Below are 21,294 nucleotides of genomic sequence, written 5' to 3' on the forward strand. Positions count from 1 at the left end.
GTTAGATATAAACTAAACTTTGCCAGTATTTGTATAACATGTACTTGAATTCTAAAAAAAAGAACTATTGTCAAAAGTTAAGTAAAGCAATATCTTTCTTACAAAAAAACTAATTTTATTAAATAAGTGCATAGAGAATTTCCAATATAAAGTATGAGAGATACATTCTGCAGAGTCACCCTAATTCTCTTCCCCTCCTCCCAAACACAAAATCAGGTATGTCTATACTACCATTAGGCATAATAGATTTTAAGTAAGAAATGGGTTGAGAGATATAGGAGAACTTACTTTATGGTAAAATGGAATAAGTGGTAAATTTCTATACACGTAACATATAGCTTCAGATATGCAAAGCAAACACTGATATTATAAAAAGCAGAGACAGGCTTACACATGCCATAGTGGGAAATTTAACACACCTGTCTCAATAGCTGATAGAAAAGCAGGAAACAAGTCATCAAATGTATAGAAGACCTGAGCAAAAAAAAATATAATAAAATTGAACTAATTGACGTCTCTGGAACATAGCATCCAATGCTGACAGAATATACATTCCTTCAAGTATACATGAAACACTAATAGAAGCTGATCATCTGCTGTCCTAAAGCAAGTCTAATCTTGTTTACATATAGGTACATTAGACAAAATCCAACCACAGTCAATAGCAACTCTGAGCAAAATCTATAAAAAGATTAACTGTCCCTCTGCTGAAATCATATCTTTCAGCATAAAAGACAAGTCAATATACACCTCTAGCGGAAGTAGTGGAAGTGCCCTCTCTAGACTATGATCTCTGGATTCTAGACAACAAGAGAGAAAGGAAAAATTCTTACTAGCTGACAACAGGATGAGGAGAAATTTTCATGTGTCTCAATTTCTCAGTTTCTACTGAGTCTTATCTCCATTTCATTTCATTCTTTGAGTTTGGCTTGGTTAAAAGTTTTGGAACTGAGGAATTCTGGCTGAAGCATTTTGTTTTAACCTCCTCAAATGCATTATTATTCAAGGAGGTAACGGGGTAAAGGTCAGTGATATTCCTGGTATTTCTATTATATTACAGGAGAAAGGAAATTTCTGTGTATTAAGGAAAGAGAATTAGAAATTTCCATTAGGCTGTTTAGTTAGAAGATCTTGATAGGGAGTTGAATCAATTTTAAATGCTCTGAGGATATTCTAGTTAGGATCCATTATTTGAAGAAAATATTTCGCTTATCAGTGACTTATAGTCATAAGACACAGTCTGTATTATTCAATCATAGAATTTTCTTGGGAAGAGGGTTGAAAAGGTAGATATGCAAACATAAAATTGTTCTCCAATATACTAAATGACATAATAGAAATATCTTTTTTTTAATTGCAGTCACTGTGTCTTATTATTATTATTTTTTTTACTCTAATACTTACCCCATATCTAGTGTGTGGGTCCTAAACAAACATTTGTTAATTTATTGAACTGACCAAACCCACATGAAAACAGAACAGTGAGGAACTACATTGTATGGAGACTTTGTTTACATTTTTATCCTAGAGATTTTTCATCTGTAAATATAGATCTAATGCTAAATATTGGCATAACAAAATGAAGTTGTTCAAAAACCCACTTGGTCATGTTAACTCTCCATAATAATGACTAGCTTTAAAATAAGTTAAAGGATGTCAGGAGGTATGTAGTCTGGGCATTGTAAAAACAGGCACTAATTGACACTATACCTTCAAACATGCCCTTCTATTTTCTGGGCTCCAATTCCTCCAACTATACAGTGAGGTCATTTGGTTTTAAGGTCATTCAAAATTAGATTAGCAATTAGATTGACAAATCATTATCGGAAAATATACATTTCTGTGTATTTATAACATATGTTCATAACAGAAATACAGGAAGTACTTAATACCTTCTGAATTAAAATTATGAGTTGTTGCAAGCACACACATATATACCAAGTATACCATGCAATTATTTTGATATGTGAAAGTCAACCAAGGGAAATTGATAGCTTTTTTTTTTTTTCCTCCCACACTCAGGATAACCAACATTAGCTTTTCTATTACTGGAGATAAAATAAAATGAGTATTGTAGTAACCCCATCTCTCACAGATTTTAAAGGATTTAATATGTATATTTCTGACTACTATGTGTTTAAAATTTTTAAAGGTTCCCAGGGCATAATAACTAAATGATCTCATTCTTTTACAAATTAAGACCAACCATACAGATTTTATCTTATTATTCTTGCCTATGAAGTTAATCCTCACTGAGCTCTCATAAAGACTTCTTTAAGCCTCCCAGGTGAGGGAGAAACAGCCCTAATGAGCATGAATCAGTGGCATTTGATCCCCACCATAGTAAAATGCCGACACAGATATAATCTTTTGCTCTTCCAAAGGCTTTTAACTTTGAGGATAAAGAACAAAAATCTCCAACACCAGCAAGCCTTTAAACTAGTTCCTTCTTCTATCCAACAGCTTACCCTCTATTATTTTGCAAAAATAAAACTAGAAGTGTTTTATGGGTTTCATTTGGAGAGAATGTGGAAATTGTTGTAGAAAGGGGACCTATATTCTTTCTATTAGAGTTTCTTGTTTCTTCCATTTGATCAGGGAAACTTTCGTTCCAGAGCATATTGAGCCAAATTGGCAAATAGAAAGAAATGAGTTTATACCATGTGTCAGTGAGTTACCACATAAGTGTGGATTTATATATGAAATATTTTAGATGAATTAAGTGTTCCTTTGGGAAATATCTGGAAAGGACATAGCACAGATAAGGCAAATAGCAACAGTGACCATAAATTAAGCACATTCTCATTATGTCTTCACACCCCCTGACTAGAAACAATAACCTCTCCCCCAATAAGTACACAGTCTCAGAGAAAAAGATTAGTGTACCCAAAGGGCAAAGCAAACAGATATATCTTGTGATAAGTTCGAACAATCGTAAAGCTGTATCTCTGGCAGATGATGGGTGGGAGTGAATTAAAGAGGTCTAGGTGAATTATAGAGGTGGGAATCTTCCATCAAGGAGGGCCAGCTGTCTGCCTCAAGGTGCATGACCCTGGCAACAGACGACGGGAGCAGCCAAGGAAGTGACGGCTGTTGGACAGGAAAAAAGGAAATAGATGAAATTCTCATAATTGGGCCTGGCCATGGTAGGGAGTATATTCCACCATCATATATTTTAAACTTGAGTTAAATTCTAAATCTCAAGTTATTATTAAACTGAGCCTGTAATTGTATATTTAATATCACACACACACACACACACACACACACATACACAATCCATACAGACTAAATGGGAGTCAGTATCAATATTGGACCTTTAAGTTTTGAGGTTTTTTTTCTCCATCTTAAAAAAGAAGATGCTGGCTAAAAGAAATCACAGCTAACTATGATTATGAAGGTATCTCAGCATACTTGAAAATTTCTCTTTGACACATTTTCAGCTTCTAATGTTTTTGTTTGTTTGTTTTTGGCTGCTCTTATTAAATTTTATACAACAGAAAACCTGAGCAAAAGTCTGTGCAATGTAAGGGAACAATGATTTGATTTGCAAGGAAAACGAGATTTATGGGGAAAATTGCTTGTATCTGACAGTCACTGACATCAGTCCTTAGTTCATGAAAAGTGACTGGGGCCTGATAGATTCTTCTCCTGTTCATCGTAAAGCTACTGTTTTCTTGTGTCAGCAATGAGCGGAAAGTGAATAATGAACACATTGATGTGGGGGAAAGAGTCTTATTTTGTAACAAGAGAAAAATTTTTACAAATTCAACATTGAATCGTTAAAAAATGCAGATTAGATACCTGAAAATGTTTCACAGAATAACATCTTTTCTTTGTTTTTTTTTTAAGAAAATCTGTTTATTTAAAGACAGATCTTAAATACACACATTTAAAAATGAAATTAGCTATCAAAGTATTCCAGACAAACCAATAGGAAAAATTTGACTTCTTAGGAAAATAGGTCATAGATATTTGACCTTACTACTAAAATCAAATATGCAACACTTAGCAGTTCACTTAATGCCTCATTGCTGCTAGTCTTTCTTCTTAAGTAGAAGCAGAAACTGTCTCTTTGATCAAACTGAATTATTAGTATCAATCTTTGTTAATGAATTATGCTTCTAGTATGAACTGGCATCTTGACCATATTAGGGAAAGCTCTAAATAGTATCAATGATTTAATATGTTTCTTAAATATAAGTTATTTTTCCATATTGCCTCTATTATTGCTTAGAAATATATCAGATACATTTTATACTGGATTTATTGGTGACAAAAAATACCTTGTTCATATTAGTTAGTAAAGGGAGTTTATTATAAAAAAGTAAGTTCAATGATAAAATAGCATGAAATTCAAAGAACATGGGTATTGTCTTAGAAAGGTTGTTAGAATCCAGATCCTCTGGAGATAGAAAGAGTCTTTGATTTAAAGTAATATAAAGACTTAGCAGCAGTGTCTGGCTAGCAAAACTGCCCTATTAAATGACAATAGATGGGAATCATCAGTATGGCTATATGTGATCTACAGCTATCAAAACTAGTGTTCTTTCCAAGGGCTGATACAGAATGCAGCCTGGCCTTGACCATTCCATAGTACACATTTCAAGAGAGAGTGTATGTATGAAAAACTGAGGGGCATATAACAAGTGAAGGGTACAACTCAAAATAAAAAAGCTGTATTACTTATGCAAGGTGCAATAAAAACATTAGAACAGAAAAATAAAAATTCAAAATATGTGATAAATATATTTAAGAAGATAAAGGATATTAGCCATCTGAAAACAGAATTAAGATACTATCAGTTAGGTATTAAGTGTAAAAATGACAGTTGAAAAAAGGGAACCCAATAGATAATCATAAATAGTCAAATAGATAAAGTCGAATAATTGAAGAATGATGAGGAGGCATTCCAGCTGAGGACAATGAGAAAGAACAAAAAAAAAATTCTTAAAAATAACATAAAATACTTTAAAAATGACAGATGTGTTAGATATAAGCTAAAGTTAAAAATTCTAGATGGTAAGTGTTTCAGAAGAAAATGCAAATAAAGTGGGGAAATATTTGAAGAAAAATAGATATAAATTTCCCAATGGTATAGACAGATCAAATATCTCAGATTGAAAACATTTATAGGATTCTGAAGAGTAGAATTAACACAATATAGCAAACTTTAAAATTATGAAAAATAATAAAATTCAAAGTTTTAATGAACACTTGGACACAAGACTTTTTAATGGAAGCAGGAGGGCTAATAAATAGAAATTTTAATATTTCATTTAAAAGGATGTTGAACTTATAATTTAGATCCAGAAAATTGCTTAATTTAATGTAATATTACAATAAAATATTTTCTGAAATGAAATTGTCAAGAGACTTGACACCAAGACCCATAATAAAAATACTTTCAGAGGAAGTACTCAGATGATTAGCATAATAAATTCAGAAGATGCTGCAAGAAATAGAAAAGTAAGAATGGTGAAGTATCTTGTCAAAGCCTAGGATGAGGAAAAGGAAAAGAAAGTACTTCACTATAAACTAGGACTATTATTGTACACAGTATCAACATAATGCAGTGAGGAGAGAACATATGTTCATGAGAGGACTTCTTCAGAGGGAGCATTTTGTGTAAATATATATTAGGATGGATCTTTGGCTAACAAATATCAAGAAAAGAAAATGAAATAACCTTTAAACAAGCAGAAGTAATCTCAGTCTATTTAATTTAAACCAATAAAAGAGAAGAAGGAAATAAAAAGAGACAACAGTAGAAGAGAAATAATATAATAGCAGAATTAAGTCCTAACACAATAGTTACTACAGAAGCAGGTGAATTAAAGGCATTGAGAGAGAGAAACCTTTGTAAGCAGACTAATGAACATTAAAACAAAGAAACTTCACTTCCAGTGAAATTTCACCTTAGATATATTAGGTAAAAATTATAAAGCAAGATAATGTCAAGCACCAGCAAGAAGGTGGGCATACAAAAACCCCATCCTCTCTGAGAGGGAGTTTATACTGGGGCATCCACCAAGAAGTTATTCTGGCACTATTTACTCAAATTAAATAAAACATACCCTATCAATCAGCAATTTCAATCCTGGGTACAAATCCCAGGGAAATTGTATAGGTGTCATATTCTAAAATGTTCACTGCCATGTTAACTATGTTAAAAGTTGAAGACAATCTCAATATTGATAATATACCAAATAGAAATGGTAAAGTATGGTGAACATATTCCATGGATTTTTATACAACAATAAAAAATAACACAAATAAAAACTAATTTTTTTAAGGAGAGAGACAGTGAGATATAGAACATGATATTGTTTATGTAAATTAAAAATGGACACAAACACTGGCATATATTTTCCATGAACATTTAAGTATAAGGAACAGAGGGGCACCTGAGTGGCTCAGTGGGTTAAAATCTCTGCCTTCAGCTCAGGTCATGATCTCAGGGTCCTGGGATCGAGCCCCACATCGGGCTCCCTGCTCGGCGGAGAGCCTGCTTCCCCCCCTCTGCCTGCCTCTCTGCCTACTTGTGATTTCTGTCAAATAAATAAATAAAATCTTTAAATATAAGGAACATATTAAAATTGTTACCTGAGGGAGATAATTGATGTGGGTATAGGTATGGAGATAAAAAATAAATAAACCGAGATGCGTAGACAGATCAACAGTAAAGATGTGTTATGAACTTCAAGAGTATAACTAAATCAATTGTCTCCTAAATTAAAAATAGTAATGAATATGAACAACAGAGAGTTAAGCAGATGAAGATAAAAATTATCTTTATATGACTGGAAAGTATGTTTTAAGATTTTAAAATGGGCTGCCTAATTTTTCATACCCAAATTAGACAGATTAATTTATTCATAGTCATTGACAGTGCTGAGCCTATATAGGCCTATTCTGAGGAGATCTGTCCTTGTATGGGATGAAAGTGCAGCATAGAATGTGTGTTCACTATAGGTAAGTATATATCAAAAAGGATAAAAGGGCTAGCTGATCCAAGCAGGTTATACACCATAGTTCAAACTTAGTCCTTAGAAATAACACTCATTCCTGTGGGAAATGTAACTGACAGGGTAGAAAGAGGCCAGGTGTGATTTGCCTAACAGATGCTCTTACACGAGAAGTGGAGAATTTGTCTCTCCTGGACAACTATAAATATCACCATGACTGTCCTTCAGATCTCTTCTCTGAAAAGTGAAGCAGCCACGACTCAAAATAGCTACTGATAGTGGCCGTTAGTATTCTACCACACTACATTATTAAATGGTACTTTTGACTAGCCTTCTCTCTATCCAGATATGAGCAAAAAAGGAAAACAAATTTACTAGAACATTGGAAAAATCTTGTGTCACAAAGCAAAGAGAACTTTTTCTTGAAGACAAACATGGAGGCCATCAATTTGAAAATAATTTACATAACAAACAAGACAATTTAGAGGAGAAATACTTGGGTCCATTAAAATAAATTCTATTGTAAGAAATAGATTTGAATAAGCTAAGATTAAAACGGATAAAAATAGACTTTGAAATAATTAGAAACGATGACAACACAAAATAATTTTTCCATTTGAGGCAGCTAACTACAAAAGATAATAAAGAAATTAAATGAATGATGAAAAATTCTACGAGAATCTAGAAGAGATTAAAAGTGAGAGAGGCTTATGAAAAAATTTGAAAAAAGTGATATATAACAAAATATTACTATCTTTAAACATATAAAAATGACAATAAACCATTAAAATATTAATTCAAAAAATTTTAAAAATAAATAGAGGGGTGCCTGGGTGTCTCAGGACACTCAGTTGAGTTCCAACCCTTGGTTTTGGCTTGGGTCATGATCTCATGGTTCTTGGGATTGAGCCCTGCCTCAGACTCCCTGCTCAGCAGGGAGTCTGCTTCTGGTTGAAGATTCTCTCCCTCTGCCCCTCCCTCCAATCTTACATGTGCTTGCATGCTCTGTCTCTCTCAAGTAAATAAATAAATTTTTTTAAAGATTTTATTTATTTATTTGACAGACAGAGATCACAAGTAGGCAGAGAGGCAGGCAGAGAGAGAGAGGGGAGAAGCAGGCTCCCTGCTGAGCAAAGAGCCCGACGTGGGGCTTGATCCCAGGATGTTGGGATCATGATCTGAGCCAAAGGCAGAAGCTTTAACCCACTGAGCCACCCAGGCGCCCCTAAATAATTTTTTTTTAAAGATTTTATTTATTTATCTGTGAGAGAGAGAAAGACAGAGAAAGCAACAGAGAGCAGAAGCAGGGAGGAGAGGGAGAAGCAGACTCCCCGCTGAGCATGGAGCCTGACATGGGGCTTGAACTCAGGACCCTGAGATCATGACCTGGGAGGAAGGCAGATACTTAACTGACTAAGCCACCCAGGTGCCCCTCAAGTAAATAAGTGTCTTAAAAATGTTCTAAAAATTAAAAATAAAAAATAAATAGAAGTGTCACAATTAAAAATATTATATATTATTATCAAAGTGCTAACATTGATACAAAAAATTTACCTTCACCAGTAAACAAAATAGATGAAATTAATATGAAGTTTAAAATTTGCCCATAAAATAAAAAAGGCTTTAATGATAATAAAGGAAAGTAAAAATTTGGTCCACTTGTGAGTATAATTTTATATCAATATAATTCTTCTGAATTACAACTTGATACAATATTCTTTAAAAATTTCCATACACTGATCAATTTATTTGTAGGGAGTTTATGATAGAGTTAAAAATCAGTGAAAACTTTATGTAGATGTTTGCTGCAACATAATATATAATGTAGGAAATAGCAGCACCTGGGTGGCTCAGTTGGTTAAATATCTGCCTTCTGCTACCTTTGATCTCAGTGTGTTGGGGTCTAGCCCCACATTAGACTTCCTGCTCAGTGAGGAGTCTGCTTCTCCCTCTCCCTCTGCCCCACCACTCCCACTTTTGCTCTCTCAAAGAAATAAATAAAATCTTAGAAAAATAATCTCTAGATACTCCAATATATCTAGTAATAGCTTATCCACATGATAAATTTTTACGCACTCATTAAAAAATTATTTTCAAAGACTATAAAATGGCATGGAATTTTTTCTTGGCTTAATAAAAATAAGGTAAAATGTATATGTTCTTATCTCAATCTCCTGTAATAATTTTATAAGACATTGTAATATTATAATATAAATAGATTCATGTACATTAAAAAAAGCTGGATAGAAAAGTGATTCTTATTAAGTGATGAAATCAAAGGTGATTTACATTTCATTTTTATAGTTTTGCTATTCTCATATTATCTATGTTGAGTTTACATTGTTTCTATTAATGAGAAAAAGTCATTTGAATGTAAAGACAGATTATAGAATATAGATTAGGAGAAAAGATCATTTATTTGAATATCTTGATTTTGAGTTGCCTAAAGAAATTCAGAAAATATATTTAATTGGAGTTTAGAAATGCTAGTGTTATTCATGATATCTAGAGGTATCTGTTTATCAGAATCCACATCAGGGGTAGTTGAAACAGAGTGAGTGTGATAATTTTGAGAGAGTTTATAGGCAAGGATAGAATTGAGTATTATGTGTCCTGGGGAATCCCAACAGATAATGAAAAGTAAATTAGCAAATATCATCATATTTCACTATCAAAATTCATCTGCTTTTGTTTTTTTTTCAATTATTGCATTATACTCTTCATCAACATAAAATAAAATTTGATAAACCTAAATTCCTAAAGAAAGAAAATATGAAGAAAACATATTGTCTGGATGAGAAATAAAAATACACTAAGAAGCTGTAAAGATTTTGACAAGTAGGCACAGGTTTTCAGGAACATGTAAAAACTTAAACTTCTCATGCTCAGAGTTGCAGATTATATCCATTATTTCTATTCAAATCATTAACCAGAAGAGTTCAAATAAAAGTGTTTAATATCGGCTTATAGAATGAACTAAAAAATAGCATTTTCTGAATGTACAGTAGTGGGAGAAGAAATTAACAACAAATATTTACCTCTATTGAAAGTTATGAGGACCAACAAAAAGACCTTTTATTCAGTTCCATTCAACAATAATTGTATTTACTACAAAAATCATCTATCCATATGGCACTTTTATTTGTGTCAGATTTTAGTCTCAAGCACCCAAACTTTACTACAGATATGTAAAAATTGTTAATGAAACTCAGTGAAATTCGAGAACTTAGATTTGTTCCTAAGTTTATCTTAACATGAGTTTCAAACAGGTAAAATCCAATAATTGTCAAGGTACAGACACCTAAGCTGTTTATGTTTTGGGGGAAAGAAAAATCACAATGAAGGAAAGTGACATTTATAGAATGTTGAATATGTTACAAACTGAGAGGTTATTTGTCATCATTATCACATCAATTCAGAAAAGTCCTTTGTGAATTTGATGATATGTTTTCTGTTTTATAAATATAAAACATGGATAGATTTGAGGGATTCCCTAACAACCATGGCAACAGAGATAAGTGCTGGATCTTATTTAGAAATTTAACAATGTTCTAGAAATTAAAAATTTTGTTAAAACTGAAAACTTATTCTAAAATGTAGTTGGAAATGGGAATTACCTAGAATAGTCAAAATAATTTTGAAATAAAGAAAGTTGGAATACTTAAAATACCTGATTTCAAGACTTAGTCTAAAACTACAAGAATCAAGAGGGTAGATGTTGGCATAAGGGTAGACATAGGGATCAATGAAACAGAATATAACGTTCAGAAACAGACCCACAGCCAGTTGATTTTCAACAAGGAGCAAAGTTGCTTAGTAGTCATTAAACTGGGAAATCTTTAAGATTTATTTGTTTATTTTCTTGAGAGAGAGAGAGAGAGTAAGAGAGATAGCATGAGAAGGGAGAGGGTCAGAGAGAGAAGCAGATTCCCTGCTGATTCGGAAGCCTGGTGCAGGACTTGATCTCAGGACTCCCGGATCATAACCTGAGCTGAAGGCAGTCACTTAACCAACTGAGCCACCCAGGTGCCCCAAACTGGGAAATCTTTAAAATGAATGTTGCTAGAATCATTAGATTACTCACTGGAAAAACTCAACCTCAACTGTTACCTCACACCATAAATGAAATTTACTTGGAAATGAATAATAGACTTAAATCTAAGAAGTAAAACTATGAAAGTTTTTTTTTTTTTTTAAAGAAAAATTTTTGGTCTTTAGGTTAGGCAAAAATTTCTTGGGACAAAAGATTTCTGAACTTCTAACATCAACAACTATATATATATATATATATATATATATATATATACACACACACATACACACACACACACGTGTGTGTGTGTGTGTGTGTGTGTGTGTGTGTATTCATCTAAATTGAAAAGCTTTGTTAATCAGATGACATTGTTAAGAAAATGAAAAGGCAAGCTACAGACTGGGAGAAAGCTATTTAAAACAGGTATTTCATAAAAGACATCTAGAATGTTAAAAATGAACTCCTACAACTCTGGGGTGCCTGGGTGGCTCAATGGGTTGAACATCTGGCTCTTGGTTTTGGCTCAGGTCATGATCTCATGCGTCCTGAGGTCAAGCCCTGCTTGCCTCTGCACTCACCAGGGAGTCTGCTTGATGATTCTCTCCCTCTGTCCCTCCCCCGCTTGCATGCTCTCTCTTGCTCTCAAATAAATAATCTTAAAAAAAAAAAAAAAAAAGGAGCTCTTACAACTCAAACATAAGAAGGCAATCAAGCATATTACAAACTGGCAAAAAATTTGAGGAGCTACTCCACCAAAGAATGGCAATTAAGGATACAAAAGGATGCTTGACATCATTTATTATAGGAAAATGCAAATAAAAACATCAATGAGATACAACTATACAAGATTGGAAAGGCTACAATATAAAAAGATTGACAATATATGTGTTGGCAAGAAAGTAGAGCAAAGGCAAATTTGTTATGTTGTTGGTTAAAATAAAAAATTGTACACCCACTTTGGACTATAGTTTGGTCATCCCACAAAAAAGTTAAACATACTGAACCACCCCTAAATCTCGCCTCTAGGTTTATACAAAGAAAATGAAAATGTATGTCCACATAAAGAATTAGACACAAATTTTTATGATACCTTCATTCATAATAGCTAAAACTAGAAGCAAATAATTTCTGATGAATTCTGAATCAATAAACAATATAGAGGATATTCAGATAATTGAATATACCACTAGCACTTAGCAATAAAAAAGAGCAAACTAGTTATCCGTGCAAAAATGGATGAATCTCAAAAGCATTTTGCTAAGAGAAGTAAGTCAAACATAAAGAAACATATACTTAATATGTTTCCACTTACATAGAATTTTAGAAAGCAAAACAATAGAGACAAATTAAATCTGGATTCCAGGGACCAGGGGTGGTGGAAAGGATTAACTGCAAAGTGGCATTGAATGGACTGTTACAAAATGTTCTATATCTCTATTAATAAAGTGGTTACATAAATATGTATGTTGTTAAACCTCATTGACTTATAAACTTAAAATCAACGAATTATATTGCACATCAACTCACCACAGTAATGTTGATTTCGTAAAGAAATCAGGTTTGGCTAACTCTGAAATCCATACTCTTTAAATGCTAATAATCCTAACATAGTTATATTAGTCATGTCTTAAAGGGGGCAAAAATATTTTATTCTTAATTTAGCATCTGGAGGCTTGTCTGTTGACATACTACCTTTGTATTTAATTAAAAAATGGTTTTGTGTGTTTTTGCAAACACGACTGTTTCATAATTCTGATCTACCTGGCGTATCATTCAAATAATTCTAATACTGTGGGTTAGAATTGTATTTTACTGATCAGCCACAGGTAATCTTTGAAGTAAGATGAGTCTTGGGATATCATGGTGAAATTTTCCCAATTTTGATTTGTTCATGTCTTATGTTTAATTATGAACTAAACTTTATGGAAAATATTATAAATGCTGAACCATGGTTTACTGCTTTGGTTGATAATCATCATTGCTTTTGGCTACATGACCTAAGAACTGCATCTTTGGGGCAGATGAGTAATATCTGAATAAACTTCAAATAATACATTAGTTTATATTTTTTACTTTTATCAATTCCTATGAAGAAATTAAAGAAGAAAAATACTGAAAATGAATTTTTTAAAAAGATTTTATTTATTTATTTGAGAGAGAGAGACAGACAGAGATAGTGACAGAGATAGCAAGAGACTTAATGAAGAAGAGAGCAAAGGCAGGGAGGAGAAGGAGAAGCAGAGTCTGCACTGAGCAAGGAGCCCAACGTGGAGATTGATTCCAGGACCCTGGGATCATAACCTCACCCAAAGGCAGACACTTAAATAATAACTGGGCCACCTAGGCACCCTGAAAATGATGAATTTTTAAGAATATTTACAATTTAGGATTCCATTAACAGAGCATCTAAAATTAATTAAACAGAATTCATATTTTAATAAATACATGTACAATATTATATCTGTAGTATTCAGGAAAAAAAGATCATTATGCTGTGTTTTAAATGCATATAGCAGGGGCGCCTGGGTGGCTCAGTGGGTTAAGCTGCTGCCTTCGGCTCAGGTCATGATCTCAGAGTCCTGGGATGGAGCCCCGCATTGGGCTTTCTGCTCAGCAGGGAGCCTGCTTCCTCCTCTCTCTCTGCCTGCCTCTTTGCCTGCTTGTGATCTCTCTCTGTCAAATAAATAAATAAAATCTTAAAAAAATAATAAAAATAAATGCATATAGCAACTGACTTTGCTAGAAATAGGAAGTATAAAAAGGAATAAATATTTATTTAGTGACTACCATGTGCCAGTTTCTTTTGGTTCTGGTCTTTCATTTATTTATTCAGCAAGCAAATGTATTTTGAGCGCTTACTAATTACTAGAGACAATGATAGATGCTGGGGCTTCAGTGATCACCAAGATAGACATTATGGTTCCCAGTAAAAGTAACAGCACATGCTTAACAATTTATGGAAGGACTGCAGCAATAGAGAAAAATGTATGATCTGGAAATAGCAAGGTACGAGTAAGAATGTGTGTGACAAAAGACTGCTAGATATCACTTAATGTTCTATGATCCCTCTTATTTTTAGTAGACACATTGTTGCACAGAATTAAGACCACATTTATCCCTTCTCTTTGTAGTCACTGTAAGTATTTGTCAAAGTTTTGTTAATGGGGTCTGTAAGCCAGCTTCTTGGAAGTGTCTTCACTTTTTTTTTTTTTTTTAAATGGCCAGAATAATAGAAGTGGCTCAATGCCAGCTCTTTCATGGAGCATGGGTGTTAGAAGCTCAACCTAGATTCTGCGCTGTTTCCTCATCTTGGTATGATGTTCTCCATTGTTTTCTCAGCTCTTGTTCCTGATTATATACACAGTATCTTTTTATTGCAAAAGTTCTCTGACCCTCATTGAGACTGATGGGGTTCAACACATGCTACCTGAAAATATTTCATTTTGGCATATTGAAGAGTGTAAACTGAAGGAAAACGCTATTTGAGAAAATAACAGAAACAGGGAGGTCTCTCTCTGACTTTCCTGTTCTCCTTTTCTCCTGAAGCATGTCATAAAATCATGTGTGAGTTGCCTTCTCTATACTTGGAGGAAAGGAAGGTTGTGATCTCCCAAGACAAAGGGACACTGAAAAGAATCCAAATAAATAGGCCTTGCTGTTTACAATACTTAGTTTACAATACTTAGCTCATATTCTCCCCTATTGTATATTTCCAGTTTTTCATTCTTCATCAAACCTAGCACAAAAACAAAATTTAAACCATTTTTCAGGGTCTTCATTTCCTTATGAAGATTTTTATGTCATGTCAAACTTAAAGAAATCTGTATGCTTTTCTCCTACTAATCTCTCTTTATCAGTTTAATTTTCACACCTGGCCAAGGACTCTAAGAGGGCCAGAGAAATATTTTTCCTCCTCCACTGTTTCTCCCTATGCAACCTTCTTGTTTAGGTTCTATCAAAGCAAACTAAAACTTATCTGGACCTACTTAGAACTAAGGAAACATACTCAATACAGATACAAAAAAAAAATGCAGACTGTGTCATTACTGCCCATTCTCCTTGGCCTGAATTTATGACTGGAATGATTCAGGCTGACAACAGTCTCTATGTTCATGTGTAACTCTGATTAACAAGGATACATGTCAAATTCTTTCAAGAATACTTCCACATGATTTTACTCCTCTTCTAATGATACATGAAATATCCACCTGAAAAGCGAGAGGCCAACATCCCTGCTTTGCAGCCTTTTCAAATCCCTGTAAGTTTTCCCTTTTTTCCCCCATCTATTCAGTGGTTCCCTGGAGCCAGCCTGTATTGACTACAAAGAGCAGATTCAGCATATCTCTTCCCAACAACACATTCTGTGATATGAAGTTGGTAGCCCAAAAACCTGCCACACTGTATTTATACCACATAAATTTGCAAATACTCAAAAAGACATTTATTTACATATTCAGGAGAGAGACCCTAGATCTCCACAATAGTATGATAAAACTTCTACAAATTTGTTTAATTCTGTAAATAGTATATTCTGATTATATAGACTAGTTAGAAAAGGTGATAAGGTTAACAGGAAACAAATGTGGTCAACTTTTAGATGCCCTGTACTTGGTGTCTGTCAGCTCTTCTCATATAAAAGGAAAAGGACCATTTTATACATTGCTATAAAATATAGACTTAATTATGAATATGATAGCATATCGGTTATCCATTTTTAAAATTTAGAGGAAGAGTTATCAGAATGTTGGAGGTAGAATGGAGGAGAATAAGAAAAAGATGTGGTCATGTAACAAATTGAGGAGTCAAATATTGGTCTATTGATCCTGGACCACAACAGTAAAACAACAAATCATGAAATAAAAACCAATGCATATTATTAAAAATTGCAAAACTAGGGGCTCCTGGGTGGCTTAGTCAATTAAACGTCTGACCTAGGTCATGATTTTGGCTCAGGTCATGATCTCAGGGTCTTGAGATCAAGTCCTATTTCAGGCTCTGTGCTCAGCAGGGAGTCTGCTTGAGATCCATTCTCTCCATCTCCATCTTCCCCTTTCCCTGCTCACATGTTTTCTCTATCTCTCAAATAAATAATCTTTAAAAAAATTACAATGATATTATAAACATAATTTTAAAATATAAATGTAAATTAAGCGAGGAGAAGTTGGGTTAGGTCAAGTTGAATTTTGATCTGTTATAATTGCTTCTTGGCTTTTTGGCTAAAGTGAAGTGCAAATTTTGATCTGTTATTGTAGAAGGACAGTTGTTAATGTCTTAAAAGAAAGCCCAAGAAACAATGACATGAGCATATTATATGTAGTTGTAAGATCTCCTAAAAAGTGTTAACAGTGTAAATAGTTCAATGTAATTTACTTTGGGAAGTAAGATTGGATATTGGTCATTATGGGGCAGAACTATATCATAAGCACCTTTTTATCCTTAGGTATTTTAATGATTTTCATAAATTGCTTTGGAAAAAAGTTGTTTTTATTTAAAGAGAGATTTATTCCTCCTATGTTGTTATCAACATATTGAGAAAGATGTGTAATTACATCAGAAATTGAGACACTGGAAGAGATACAATGAGCAAAGAATAACATGAAGGGAATACTAACCTGAATAACTGCATAAAGAAAGTGATGTTTAAGTTCAACCTCAAGAATAAATATAACTTAGTTAAGTAAAATAGAACAAGAGAGAAGAAAAATATTAAAGTCATTTTGAAGATTATCAGAAACAGATATGACTTGATTGGAATAGATAAGTCATGGAGGCTGAGGAGTCAAAGTTTAACCACTCTGTGGAATAAGAGAGGGAGAACTATGGTTGAACAAAATTGGCAAACAAGGGGAGAAACATTAATTTATAGGTAACTCTGAGATTTTCTCTAGTGGTGCTAAACTGGCACAAATTTAAGGCAAGACTCCTGAAAATACTGTCAACAGAGTGTTGGCTATGATGAACTATGGTGAACTGTAGAGGGAAGGGAGTAAATGTTTGTGGAAAGAAGTGAAAATGTACAGGAGGAAAGGGCCTGTAAATCTCTGGAAAATCAAGAAAACATAATGATGAATAGGAAGAAGAGATTAAAGAATAAGAGTTTCAGGTTATATGTTAAAGGAAAAAAACTATTTCAAGTATTGATTAGAACCAAGAAATAGATGAATTTATAGAAAAAATGATGATCTCAGAAGAAGAAGAGGCCAAGCTTTTGAAATGTCAAGACATTGAATGGGTACTGAAGATAGCTAGGAATGGTGAGATTAGGGATGGAGAAAAAAGAAACAAATTGAGAGAATGGAATCAAAAGTAGTCCTAAGGACAATAGATATGAGCCATGAGAAGAGATGGAGAATGATAAAGGCAGATGACAGGAACACAGGTTTTTTTTAATATTTTAATTAATTTATTTATTTGATAGACAGAGATCATAAGTGGGCAGAGAAGCAGGCAGAGAGAGAGAGGAGGAAGCAGATTCCCTGCTGAGCAGAGACCCCCCGATGCGGGGCTCGATTCCAGGCCCCTGGGATCATGACCTGAGCCGAAGGCAGAGGCTTTAACACACTGAGCCACCCAGGCACCCCAGGAACACAGGTTTTATGGAAAGGTAAGGATCAATGAATGAAAGCATTACTGGAATTAAGGAAAACAATTAGCCTGCCTACCAACACTTTTCAAATTAATTCATACATTTCTTCATTGACTTTTTAATTTTTCATTCATTCATTCACTCATTCATTTTTACCTTGATTTTGTCCATTAAGAAACTTTCATTCGTCAGTTACTATATACCATTTCTGAGAAAATACTTAAATATTCTCTGCTCTTGAGTTCACCCAATCTAGTTGAGTAGAAGATGTGTAAAAAGAGAATGACACATCAGCATAAGTGCTATGACAAAAGTCTTTGTAACTACCCTAGGGAAATGGGGATATTATGTGAATATCAAAAAGGCTCAATCAGTTGTAAGAAGTCTGTGGAGGAAATGGAGGAGTCACATTTTAATTGACTATTTACTTCCTTTTTTAAAGATTTTATTTTTTTATTTGACAGAGAGAGCACAACAGGCAGAGTGGCAGGCAGAGGGGAAGAGAGAAGCAGGCTCCTGGCTGAGCTGGGCTTGATCCCAGGGGATCATGACCTGAGCCAAAGGCAGACCTTAAATGACTGAGCCACCCAGGCATGCTGAACATTTACTTCTGAGTAAGATTTCACCAGGTGAAGTAGAAAAGGCTATAAAGACACAAGAAGGACATATGGAGTATTCATTTAGAAAGGCCTTCAGTAAATTTAGAAAATAGCAGTGGCCATGGGATAGTCTCCATAGCATAAAATAATATATTATTTTCTTGGTTAAGTAGTCCTTGGTTTCCATAGAATACCATTACTAGCAATTACTGAAGTAAAATAAAGTAGTGCCTCTTGCCAGGTGCCTTGAATTTAGCATCTGTATTAATGCTCATGTAGAGCCAAGAGATCTGTAGATTATTTACCTAACAAGATTTTTTTTATTTAACTTTCTGTGTATTTAAGTGTCTAATTTATCTTTGAGCCAAGATGGATATTAACATATTCTGATCTAATCATCCTTGTGCTTGATGTTCTTTCTCCTTAATATCTAATTAAATTCATTCCTCCTCTTCCATTGTTACCATTTCCTGAGGTACATTGGTTTGATAAGATACCTCTATACTGATTGCTGCATTAAGTCATTTCTTTTTGCTGTATATGAGAAGAGTTTAAACATTTTGTGAAACATTTTCATTCATCCATATGAGAAAATGTACTGGGCACTTTGTTACTTGACAGAATTAGTTGTTCTAAGTCTAATGTGCCAGTTAAACTATGAATGTATATTTCCCACTGTCTACTTTTTCAAGTCTAGGATTAGCAATTTTAATTTGAACTGTTACATTCATAGACCTTCAACTGGCAGAAGACAAGCTGTAGAATAGATGACAGAAGTTAGTACATCTTCGAAGATATATTTTAAAGACATTTAACAACTGAATAAAATATTTTTATGAACAAGGAGAACATATTTCTTGTAGCTATTTTTTTCTGAATTAAGATCAGTTTTCTCTTTATGAATTTCTAAAATAAAATAATAAGAAGAGTAAAGAAATTTTCTCTCTTTTTGTCCTTATACTCTCAGTTGTGATATAACCTAGACAAAACCATTCTACTTTTAGGGTATAAATTAACATCAGTCATTCAACTATGTATTTAACAAATATGTCTTGGTGCTGGAGCTTTGGTGCTCAGTTAATCAAGACTGATTGGATAATATACATTCATTACATTTTAATATTTTTAGTTTTTATTTTTCTGGCAATTAGAGAACTTTGTGCTTCCTAAGTCTTAATGTATGAGAAAAACAATTATATCTTTTCATTTTTAATCTCCATTGATTATTTAAATCTAAAACTATTTATAAACTATAATCCTGAGCCAGAAAAACTGGTTTTCAGAAATGAAACCAATGTAATTGGTTGCCTTCTTGAAGCTCCCATTACAAGATTGATTTCCTTTGAGCCACCACATATGACCACTCACTAGGTGATTCATTCTTATCCTGTTCCTCAAATTTTGCATAAAATATGTTTCTACCTCAGTACCTTGACTTTTTTTCCTTTTTTCGTGCAATACACAATACTTTCCCCTTTTTCACTCATTGTATACCTTTCTCCACCCGGAAAATACCTACTTGCTCTTCCTTCAAAGTCACTTCCTTTTTTTTTTTTTTTTTAATGTTTTATTTATTTATTTTAGAGAGAGAGTCAGTGAGAGAGTGAAAGAGCACAAGTGGGGTACGAGCAGAGGGAAAGGGAGAAGACTCTCCTGCTGAGTGGTGAGCCCAGTGTGGGTCTTGATTTCAGGACCTCAGGATCATGGCCTTAGCCAAAGGCAGGTGCTTAACCAACTGAGCCACCCAGACACCTCAAAGTCACCCTCTTTGTAAAGTTTTTCTTGATCCCCACCCACCACCTTCACTATTAGACAGTGGTTCCTTAGCCATCATTTATATACCTAGTAACAGGCTCTATAATATATACATATAACTATTAATAGAGGGTCATTTTCTACTCTTAAGTTTATACAGTTATGGCTGGGAACTGACACATATAAATAAATAAAACACAAAATAATTAGTATAACTGTTAATAGTATATTAATAGATTCATGACATTTAATTTTACTGTATTCATGATGCCTTGATGGATTATTAACTGGGAGAACTTGAAAAGTTTAGTCAGTGTCCTTGGACTTTAATTCTCTCTTCTGTTGGAAAGGAAATTAAGATTATGTAATGAAGAGTCCATAAGATGTTTTTGTCGTTCCTCTTGTGGTAGTGTTGTTCTTATTGTTGTCATCACTAGTAGAAGCTGTAGTAGTAGTTGCACTTACAGGAGTAGTTTTACATCTGTGAAGGAAGGAACAGAGAGAGTCTGATTTAGGTTTTTTTTCTTCTTAAAGATTTTATATATTTTTTTAAGTAATCTCTACACCCAACGTAGGGTTCAAATTTACAACCCTGAGATCAAGAGTCTCATGCTTTACTGACTGAGGCAAATAGGAACCCCAAGGTTGTTTTCTTACTTTTAATGATTCAAGTCTAGTTAGCATACAGTGTTATATTTGTTTCAGGTGTAATCGCACTATAGTGATTCAACAGTTTTATACATTACTCAGTGCTCTCATGATTTGTGTACTTTTAGTCCCCTTCACCTATTTCACCAGTCCCTGCCATCTACCTCCTCTTTGATAACTGCCAGTTTGTTCTCTGTAGTTGAGTACATTTCTTGGTTTCTCTTTTTTAGTTTGTTCCTTTGTTTTGTTTCTTAAATTCCACATGTGAATGAAATCATATAGTATTTATCTTTCTCTGACTGACATATTTCAGTTAGCTATAATTTCTATATCCATCCATTTTGTTGCAAATGACAAGATTTTTATGGCTCAGTAATAGTCCATTATGTATATATCCATTATATAATGGATGTGTGTGTGTGTGTGTGTGTGTGCGTGTGTATCTCACATCTTCTTTATCCATTCATCTATCGATAGGCATTTGAGCAGCTTCCATAATTTGCCTATTGTAAATAATGTTGCAATAAACAAAGAGGTGCATATATATTTTTGAACTAGTATTTTGGTGTTCTTTGAGTAAATACCCAATAGTGGAATTACTGGATCATATGGTAATTTGACTTTTTAAAAATATGTATTTATTTGAGAGTTAGAGGGAGAGAGAGTTGGGGGTTGGGCAGCTGGAGAGACTCTTCACGTAGCTCC

Source organism: Lontra canadensis, unplaced genomic scaffold (assembly GCF_010015895.1).
Source record: "Lontra canadensis isolate GAN:19392208 unplaced genomic scaffold, GSC_riverotter_1.0 scaffold40, whole genome shotgun sequence".
Taxonomy (NCBI): domain Eukaryota; kingdom Metazoa; phylum Chordata; class Mammalia; order Carnivora; family Mustelidae; genus Lontra; species Lontra canadensis.